Source organism: Heterodontus francisci, unplaced genomic scaffold (genome assembly GCF_036365525.1).
Source record: "Heterodontus francisci isolate sHetFra1 unplaced genomic scaffold, sHetFra1.hap1 HAP1_SCAFFOLD_228, whole genome shotgun sequence".
NCBI classification, from domain to species: Eukaryota; Metazoa; Chordata; class Chondrichthyes; order Heterodontiformes; family Heterodontidae; genus Heterodontus; species Heterodontus francisci.
In genome coordinates, this window is record NW_027140510.1 from 2,100,092 (window position 1) to 2,110,212 (window position 10,121).

Sequence of the window (10,121 nt, forward strand, 5' to 3'; positions counted from 1 at the left end):
AATATGAAAAGGAGGGATAGAGAGCTGAGAGGGAATGAGTTAATTTTGACTGAGTTAATGAGGGGGCAATGGCGTCCTGCGCCTCCCACAATGCCCCGCGAGTGGGAAAGACCCCTTTCTGCGGTACAGGCCGCGCTGCACTCTGGGAGGATGCTCCGCACATGCGCATCTCCACAAGAGCGTTAACCGCCGCTTTTTTATATTCCATCCCCGGCTCAGACGTTCAACTTTCCTCCATTGAGATCGACAGCTGAAGCCGCTTCTCCTTTTCCTTTCAGCTGCTGTTTGCGGAAAGAAGAGGCCGGCGGGTGACGTCGCGCAAACATGGCGGCTGATGACACCTCCCTCCCGCCAGGGCGTCGGTGAGGTCTCATTGGCTGCTTCGCCCCACGTGTCTGGAGGTCAAGGGGTCAAAAGCTGCCTGCAGCCTCCGCGCAGCCGCGGTTTGGGCGACTTGTAACCCCGCCCATGGGGTGGGGGAGGGGTCAGCACCAGACTCTTAAAGGGACCCTGCACCACCAGAACTCTCCCAAACTCTTAAAGGGACCCAACATGGACAGAAAGAGCAAGAGACTTGGAGAGCAAGTAATAGAGAGGGAAATAGAAAAGAGAGAGTGATGGGGAGAGAGAGAGAGGAAGAACTGAGCTTGAAAGAATCATAGAGAGATGGAGAGACTGAGAGAAAATAGGTGAGAGGGAGAGAGTGAGAGAGCAAGAGATGGTGAGAAATGGAGGGAGAATCTCCTCAATTGGACAGAGATGGAGAGAGAGCGATAGAGAGATGTGAAGAGAGATCAAGGAGAAAGGAAGGTGGAGAGTGAGGGAGAGGTGGAGTTTGAGAGTGAGGAAACAGATAAATGGAGAGATAAAGGTGAGGAGAGAGTAACAGAGCAGAAGAGAGAGAGAGAGAGAGATGTTATGACTGATGTTAGAGGAACAGGTCTTTAGTTCCCTATTTTCTCCCTCCTTCCTTTTGTAAATAGTGGGGTTACATTTGCTACCTTCTAATCTGACTCTCTCACTCTTTCTCTCTCACACTGTCTCTGTCCCTCGCTATCTGTCTTTCCCCCCTCTCTCTCTCTCTATCTCTCCCTCTCTCTCTCTCTACCTCTGTCCACGACTCAATTTGTGCCTCCCTCACACCATCGCTCCCTCTCTCTCTGTCTCTCTCTATCTTTCTGTCTGCCTCTCTCTCTCTCTGCCTCTCTCTCTCTCTGCCTCTCTCTCTTTCTCTCTGCCTCTGTCTCTCTCTCTCTGTCACTCCCTCTCTCTCTGTCTCTCTCTATCTTTCTGTCTGCCTCTCTCTCTCTCTGCCTCTCTCTCTCTCTGCCTCTCTCTCTCTCTCTCTGCCTCTCTCTCTCTCTCTCTCTGTCACTCGCTGTCTCTCTTTCGCTGCCTCTGTCCACGTCTGAGTTTGTGTCGACTCCACACCATCTCTCCCTCCCTCTCTCCCTCCCTCTCTCCCTCCCTCTCTCTCTCCCTTTCTCCCTCTCTCCCTCCCTCTCTCTCTCTCTCTCTCCCTCCCTCTCTCCCTCCCTCTCTCTCTCTCTTTCTCCCTCTCTCCCTCCCTCTCTCTCTCTCTCCCTCCCTCTCTCCCTCCCTCTCTCCCTCCCTCTCTCCCTCCCTCTCTCCCTCCCTCTCTCTCTCTCTTTCTCCCTCTCTCCCTCCCTCTCTCTCTCTCCCTCCCTCTCTCCCTCCCTCTCTCCCTCCCTCTCTCCCTCCCTCTCTCCCTCCCTCTCTCTCTCTCTTTCTCCCTCCCTCCCTCTCTCTCTCTGTCTCTGTCTCAGAGTTACAGCTCAGATGATTAACCTCTTTATCCATGTGTTATGAACACGGGACTTTGTCTCTCTCCCATTTTCTAGGATGTTGCCAGGACTGGAGAATTGTTGCTATGAGGATAGGCAGGGGTTGTTGTCCTTGGAACAGAGAAGGCTGAGGGGAGATCTGATTGAAATGTACAAAATGTTGAGGGTCCTGGATGGAGTGGAGGTGAAGGGCAGAGAACCATAGCAGAAAGGTCAGTGACGAGGGGGCATAGATTTAAAGTGATTGGTCGAAAAATTAGAGGGGAGTTGAGGAAAATCTTTTTCACCCAGAGGGTCGCGATGGTCTGGAACTCACTGCCTCAGTTGCAGGATATCCTTGACCCTAGCACCAGGCAGGCAACATACCATTCTGGAGTCACATTTGCGGCCACATTAACGCTTGTCTGTACCCCTTACGATAGAATCCCCTATTACTACACCAGCAGATGGAGATGGTGAGAGAGGGACATTAACTGCAGTGAGACAGGGACACCAGCAGATGGAGATGGTGAGAGAGGGACATTAACTGCAGTGAGACAGGGACACCAGCAGATGGAGATGGTGAAAGAGGGACATTAACTGCAGTGAGACAGGGACACCAGCAGATGGAGATGGTGAAAGAGGGACATTAACTGCAGTGAGACAGGGACACCAGCAGATGGAGATGGTGAGAGAGGGACATTAACTGCAGTGAGACAGGGACACCAGCAGATGGAGATGGTGAGAGGGGAGACAGTAACTGCAGTGAGACAGGGACACCAGCAGATGGAGATGGTGAGAGAGGGACATTAACTGCAGTGAGACAGGGACACCAGCAGATGGAGATGGTGAGAGGGGAGACAGTAACTGCAGTGAGACAGGGACACCAGCAGATGGAGATGGTGAGAGAGGGACATTAACTGCAGTGAGACAGGGACACCAGCAGATGGAGATGGTGAGAGGGGAGACAGTAATTGCAGTGAGACAGGGACACCAGCAGATGGAGATGGTGAGAGGGGAGACAGTAACTGCAGTGAGACAGGAACACCAGCAGATGGAGATGGTGAGAGGGGGACATTAACTGCAGTGAGACAGGGACACCAGCAGATGGAGATGGTGAGAGAGGGACATTAACTGCAGTGAGACAGGGACACCAGCAGATGGAGATGGTGAGAGGGGAGACAGTAATTGCAGTGAGACAGGGACACCAGCAGATGGAGATGGTGAGAGGGGGACATTAACTGCAGTGAGACAGGGACACCAGCAGATGGAGATGGTGAGAGGGGGACAGTAACTGCAGTGAGACAGGGACACCAGCAGATGGAGATGGTGAGAGAGGGACATTAACTGCAGTGAGACAGGGACACCAGCAGATGGAGATGGTGAGAGGGGGACAGTAACTGCAGTGAGAGAGGGACACCAGCAGATGGAGATGGTGAGAGGGGGACAGTAACTGCAGTGAGATAGGGACACCAGCAGATGGAGATGGTGAGAGGGTGACCGTTACTGCAGTGAGACAGGGACACCAGCAGATGGAGATGGTGAGAAGGGTGACCGTTACTGCAGTGAGACAGGGACACCAGCAGATGGAGATGGTGAGAGGGGGACAGTAGCTGCAGTAAGACAGGGACACCAGCAGATGGAGATGCTGAGCCATTGCTGATGGCAGATTATGTGTTGCTGAGAGTTTGAAAGTTTCCCAAAGTTTGAGGAGTTTACTTTCTGTAAACTTGAGATGCTGAATGAAATAATTTCAATTCAATTTGTGTTAAATGGCTATCTTCCTACTATGTGAACACTTGTAACATTAAACTGGTTCCTGTTTGGAAAAGTATTTTTAGTGATAAAAGATAATTTATAAATAAAACAACAGCATCAAATTAAACTCAAACAATCATTTACAAATAAAAACTCTCTAAATAAGTTGTGTTGAGTTCTTCATCACTAACGTTATGACATCTCTCTCTCTCACTTCTCTTTCTATGCTGGTATCTTCTGTACTATAGAAAATAGGAGCAGGAACAGGCCATTCGGCCCTTTGGGCCTGCTCCGTCATTCAATAAAGATCATGACCGATGGTCTAATTCAGTACCCTGTTCCCACTTTCTCCCCATACCCCTTGATCCCTTTGACATTAAGAAATATATCTCTCTCCTCCATGAATATATTTAATGACTTGGCCTCCACTGCCTTCTGCGGTAGAGAATTCCACAGGTTCACCACCCTCTACCCCATCCATCTCTCCCCCTCTATCTCCGTCTCCACCCTCTATCTCCCAATTCCCCTCTATCTCCCTCTCCCCCCTCTACTTCCCTCTCCCCCTCTATCTCCCAATCCCCCTCTATCTCCCTCTCCTTCCTCTATCTCCCTCTCCTCCCTCTATCTCCCTCTCCCCCTCTATCTGTCTCTCGCCCTCTATCTCACACACCCCCAATATCTCCCTCTCCCCCTATATCTCCCTCTCCCCCCTCTCTCCCTCTGGCCCTCTCTCTCCCTCTGCCCCTCTCTCTCCCTCTGCCCCTCTATCTCACTCCCCCCTCTATCTCACTCGTCCCCTCTATCTGTCTCTCCCCCCACTATCTCACATACCCCCAATATCTCCCTCTCCCCCTATATCTCCCTCTCCCCCCTCTCTCTCCCTCTGCCCCCCTATATCTCCCTCTCCCCGTCTCTCTCCCTCTGCCCGTCTCTCTCCCTCTGCCCGTCTCTCTCCCTCTGCCCCCTCTCTCCCTCTGCACCTCTATCTCACTCTGCCCCTCTATCTCACTCTGCCCCTGTATCTCACTCTCCCCCTCTATCTGTCTGTCTCTCGCTCTATCTGTCTGTCTCTCCATCTATCTGTCTGTCTCTCTCCCTCTATCTCCCTCTCTCCCTCTATCTGCCTCTCCCCCTCTATCTCACACACCCCCTCTATCTCAATCTTCCCCTCTATCTCACTCTTCCCCTCTATCTCACTCTCCCTCTCTCTCTCACTCTCCCCCTCTATCTCACTCTCCCCCTCTATCTGCCTCTCCCCCTCTATCTCACACACCCCCTCTATCTCAATCTTCCCCTCTATCTCAATCTTCCCCTCTATCTCAATCTTCCCCTCTATCTCACTCTCCCCCTCTATCTCACTCTCCCCCTCTATCTCACTCTCCCTCTCTCTCTGTCTCTCTCACTGCCTCTCTCTCTACCTCTTCCTGTCTCTCTCTCTCTGTTTCTCTCTCTCTATTTGTGTCTCTCTGTCTGTTGCTCTCTCTCTCTCTCTCCTCTCTCTCTCTGTCCATGACTCTGTTTGTGTCTCTCTCACACCATTTCTCTCTCTCTGCCTCTGTCTCTCTGCCTCTCCCTGTCTCTATCTCTCACTCTGCGTCTCAGTTTCCCCAATCTCTCACCATAGGACAGTCCCGTCATCCCGGGAACAAGTCTGGTGAACCTTCATTGCACTCCCTCTCTGGCAATAATATCCTTCCTAAGGTAAGGGGACCAAAACTGCACACAGTACTCCAGGTGTGGTCTAACCAAGGTTCTATGTGATTGAAGCAAGACTTCACTACTCCTGTACTCAAATCCTCTTGTGATAAAGACTAACATCCCATTAGCCTTCTGAATTGCATTCTGCACCTGCATGTTAGTTTTCAGTGACTTATTGACGGGGACACCCAGGTCGCTTTGTACATCTACGCTTTCTAATCTCTTACCATTTAATAAATACTCAATTCCACCATCCCGGGTGTGATCAGATACTCTGTCCCTTCGTAAACCATTTCCTGTCCCTCCAACAGCTTGTGCCACTGCCCTATTTATCGGTGTGTTTTCCCCTTCTGATGATGTTGAATTTGTTAGTGGCTTTTCTCCTACTGAAGTTGTTGTATTTGTTAGGCTTTTTTAGTCCTCGGGAAGCTGTTCTTTTCCTGTTGAAATTGTTGCATTTGTTGGTGTTTTTTTCTCCTGTTGAAGTTGTTGTTGCATTTGTTAGTGTTTTTTTCTCATGTTGAAGTTGTTGTTGCATTTGTTGGTGTTTTTCCTCCTGTTGAGGTTGTTGCGGAATTGATTTGAAAAACACGTTTGCTAACACTTTTCGGGATGAGAAGCTACATTCAACTGAACCCCAGGACCCGTTTCTCTGTCACGTTTATAGCACTAACCTTGCATTAGTGAGGAGTCAGTCTCTGAAATAAATGTCCCAGTGCTGCTGTAACATAAAATGGCCACCGTGAACAAACCTAAAATGGCTGACTGATGTTCTGAGAGAGGAGGGAACGAGAGACAGACAGACAGACAGAAAGAAAGACAATCTGTAACCTCATGGCCCGGCATATCCCCCGCTCTACCATTACCATCAAGCCAGGAGACCAACCCCGGTTCAGTGAAGTGTGCAGGAGGGCATGCCAGGAGCAGCACCAGGCAAACCTCAAAATGAGGTGTCAACCTGGTGAAGCTACAACCCAGGACTATCTGCGTGCCAAACTGCGTAAGCAGCATGCGATAGACAGAGCTAAGCGATCCCATAACCAACGGATCAGATCTAAGCTCTGCAATCCTCCCACATCCAGAGAAAAGGAGTGATCAGCATGAAGAGACTGCTGGAGATTTATGTTCCTGGTAATCTCTCCATCTCTATCTCTCCTTCCTCTGTCTTTTACTCTCTCAAGCCCTGTCTCAACTCTCTGTTCCTCTTTATCCATGTGTTACGAACACTGGACTTTGTCTTTCTCCCATCTTCACTCTTCATCTCAACTTCTCCCTCTGTTACCCTCTGAATCCCAGTCTCTCCCTCTCTGTTACCCTCTGAATCCCAGTCTCTCCCTCTCCGTTACCCTCTGAATCCCAGTCTCTCCCTCTCCGTTACCCTCTGAATCCCAGTCTCTCCCTCTCCGTTACCCTCTGAATCCCAGTCTCTCCCTCTCTGTTGCCCTCTGAATCTCAGTCTCTCCCTCTCTGCTACCCTCTGAATCCCAGTCTCTGCCTCTCTCTCTCTCTCTCCCTCCCTCTCTGTTTCTTTCTCTCTCTCTGGCTCTCTCTGTCTCTCTCCATGCCTCTGTCTCTCTCACACCATCTCACCCTCCCTCTCTCTCACTCTCCCTCACTCTGCATCTCCATCTCTCTCTCTTCTTTTAGTTTGTCTCTCCCTATCTGTCTTTCTCACCCTCTGTCCATGACTCTGTTTACATTTCTCTCTCTCTCTCTCTGTCTCTTTCCATGACTCCATTTGTGCCTCCCTTACACCATCTCTCCCACTCACTCTGTCTCTCCCTCTCTCTCTCTGTCTCTCTCTCTCTGTCCCTCCATCTGTCTTTACCTCTCAGTCACTCCCTCTCTGTCCTTCTATCTCTGTCTCTCTCTCTCTGTCTCTCCATCTGTCCTTCCCTCACTGTCACTCCATCTCTCTCCTCTCTCTGTCTCTCACTCTGTCCCTCCATCTGTCTTTCCCTCTCTGTCACTCCCTCCCTCTCCTTCTATCTCTGTCTCTCTCTCTGCTATCACTGACACAGGGAGAGAGACAGAGGGACGGAGGTTTGGATATGAAGGCATAGAGAGGGCTGTAGAGAGGGACAATCTTGGAGAGAGAGAGAGATTGTTGAGTTGGATGAAGAGGATAATGTAAGATATATTAACTTGATTTAATCCTTCACTGCTGTGTACACAAACATATTTGAGATCGGTATGGAGAGACAAAAAACATCGAGAGAGGGAGGAATGCAGATGAAGTTGGGGCCCAGGTGGACACTTTTGATGATCCAGAAGGAATAGCCTCCATTTTAAATATTCAGCCAACTCTTCCACTGTGGGATCCATCACACCCTCATGATATTGTTTGTGGAAATTTCATGCTGGCTTATTGGTTAATTTTTAAACCTGTGATTGATAGATTCTTGATAACCAAAGGTATTAAGAGATAAAGGGCAAAGGCAGGATATATGGTGTAAGATTGATCACAGATCAGCCATGATCTCATTGAATGCAGGAACAGAGTTGTGGGGTTAAATTGCATCCTCCTCTTCCAATATCCCCTGTCAAATATCCTACTTTCTCTGTCAGTCACCCTGTCAGTCTCTGTCTCTCTGTTTCTCCCTTTCTGTCTCTCTCTCTGTCTTGGGTATAGACCCAACCTGTTCAACCTTTCCTCATAAGATAACCCCTTCATCCCAGGAATCAGCCCAGTGAACCTTCTCTGAACTACTTCGAATGCAATTATATAATTTCTTCAGTCAGGAGACCAAAAGTGTCCACAATCCTGCAGACGTCGTCTAACTTATGCCCTGTACAGCTGGAACAACACTTCCCTACTTTGATAATCTATTCACCTTGCAATAAACAACAACATTCCATTTCCATGGGGTGAAAATATTGTAAGTGTTGAATTTGAACTAAATTAATCAACTATAAAGGAAGAGTTAGAATCTCAGAATTGTTCCAGCTCAGGAGGTCATTTGGCACATTGTGTCTGTGTCGGATCTCTGAAAGAGCAGTTTTACCGACTGCCACTCCCTGTAGCCAATTAATTCGTATCAAAACTAAAACCAATTTGATAATTTAGCATCATGACAAACAGTGTTCAATTCATCAGATCTGGAGGATTAAGATGAAATTAAATATCAGGGGATAGTAACACTAAAGAATTCTAATTTTTACAGTAATTTAAAATCCGATGTATTTAGATAACAAGATTTAAATAAAAACCTTTAAGCTAACCTCCCTAGAAAATGAAGTGACATCAGCATAAGGAAAGCAGCTGACTGGTTTGAAGCTGGTGAGTCTTCATTTTATTTATTTTTATTTAGAGATACAGCACTGAAACGGGCCCTTCGGCCAACCGAGTCTGTGCCGACCATCAACCACCCTCTGAATCCCAGTCTCTCCCTCTCCATTACCCTCTGAATCCCAGTCTCTCCCTCTCTGTTACCCTCTGAATCCCAGTCTCTCCCTCTCTGTTACCCTCTGAATCCCAGTCTCTCCCTCTCTGTTACCCTCTGAATCCCAGTCTCTCCCTCTCCGTTACCCTCTGAATCCCAGTCTCTCCCTCTCCGTTACCCTCTGAATCCCAGTCTCTCCCTCTCCGTTACCCTCTGAATCCCAGTCTCTCCCTCTCCGTTACCCTCTGAATCCCAGTCTCTCCCTCTCTGTTACCCTCTGAATCCCAGCCTCTCCCTCTCTGTTACCCTCTGAATCCCAGTCTCTCCCTCTCTGTCTCTCTCTCCCTCCCTCTCTGTTTCTTTCTCTCTCTCTGGCTCTCTCTGTCTCTCAGTGTCTCTCCCTCTCTCTCCCTCTCTGCCTCTGTCCATGCCTCTGTCTCTCTCACACCATCTCGCCCTCCCTCTCTCTGTCACTCCCTCTGTCTGCCTCTCCCTCTCTCTGCCTCTCCATCTCTCTCTCTCTCTCTCTCTCTCTCTCTCTGTCTCTTTCCATGACTCCATTTGTGCCTCCCTTACACCATCTCTCCCACTCACTCTGTCTCTACCTCCCCCTCTCTGTATCTGCTTTCTCTCTCTGCCTCTCCATCTCTCTCTCTCTCTCTCTCTCTCTCTCTCCTTCTTTTACTTTGTCTCTCCCTATCTCTCTTTCTCACCCTGTGTCCATGACTCTGTTTACATCTCTCTCTCTCTCTCTCTCTCCATGATTCCATTTGTGCCTCTCTTGCACCATCTCTCCCACTCTCTCTGTCTCTCTCTGTCTCACTCTCTGTCTCTCTCTCTGTCTCTCTCTCTGTCCCTCCATCTGTCTTTCCCTCTCTGTCACTCCCTCTCTCTCCAACTATCTCTGTCTCTGCCACTCTCTCTGTCTCTCTCTCTGTCCCTGCATCTGTCTTTCCCGCTCTGTCACTCCCTCTCTCTCCTTCTATCTCTGTCTCTCTCTCTCTCTCTCACCCTCCACCTTTCCTTCCCTCCCTGTCACTCCATCTCTCTCCTTCTGTCTCTGTCTCTCACTTTGTCCCTCCATCTGGCTTTCCCTTCCTGACACTCCCTCTCTCTCCTCCTCTCTCTGTCTCTGCCACTCTCTCTGTCTCTTTCTCTGTCCCTGCATCTGTCTTTCCCGCTCTGTCACTCCCTCTCTCTCCTTCTATCTCTGTCTCTCTCTCTCTCTCTCACCCTCCACCTTTCCTTCCCTCCCTGTCACTCCATCTCTCTCCTTCTGTCTCTGTCTCTCACTTTGTCCCTCCATCTGGCTTTCCCTTCCTGACACTCCCTCTCTCTCCTTCTCTCTCTGTCTCTGCCACTCTCTCTGTCTCTTTCTCTATCCCTCCATCTGTTTTTCCCTCTCTGTCTCTCCGTCTCACTCCTTCTATCTCTGTCACTCCCGCTCTCTCTCTGTCCCTCTCTCTGTCCCTCCATCTGTCTTTCCTTCTCTGTCTCT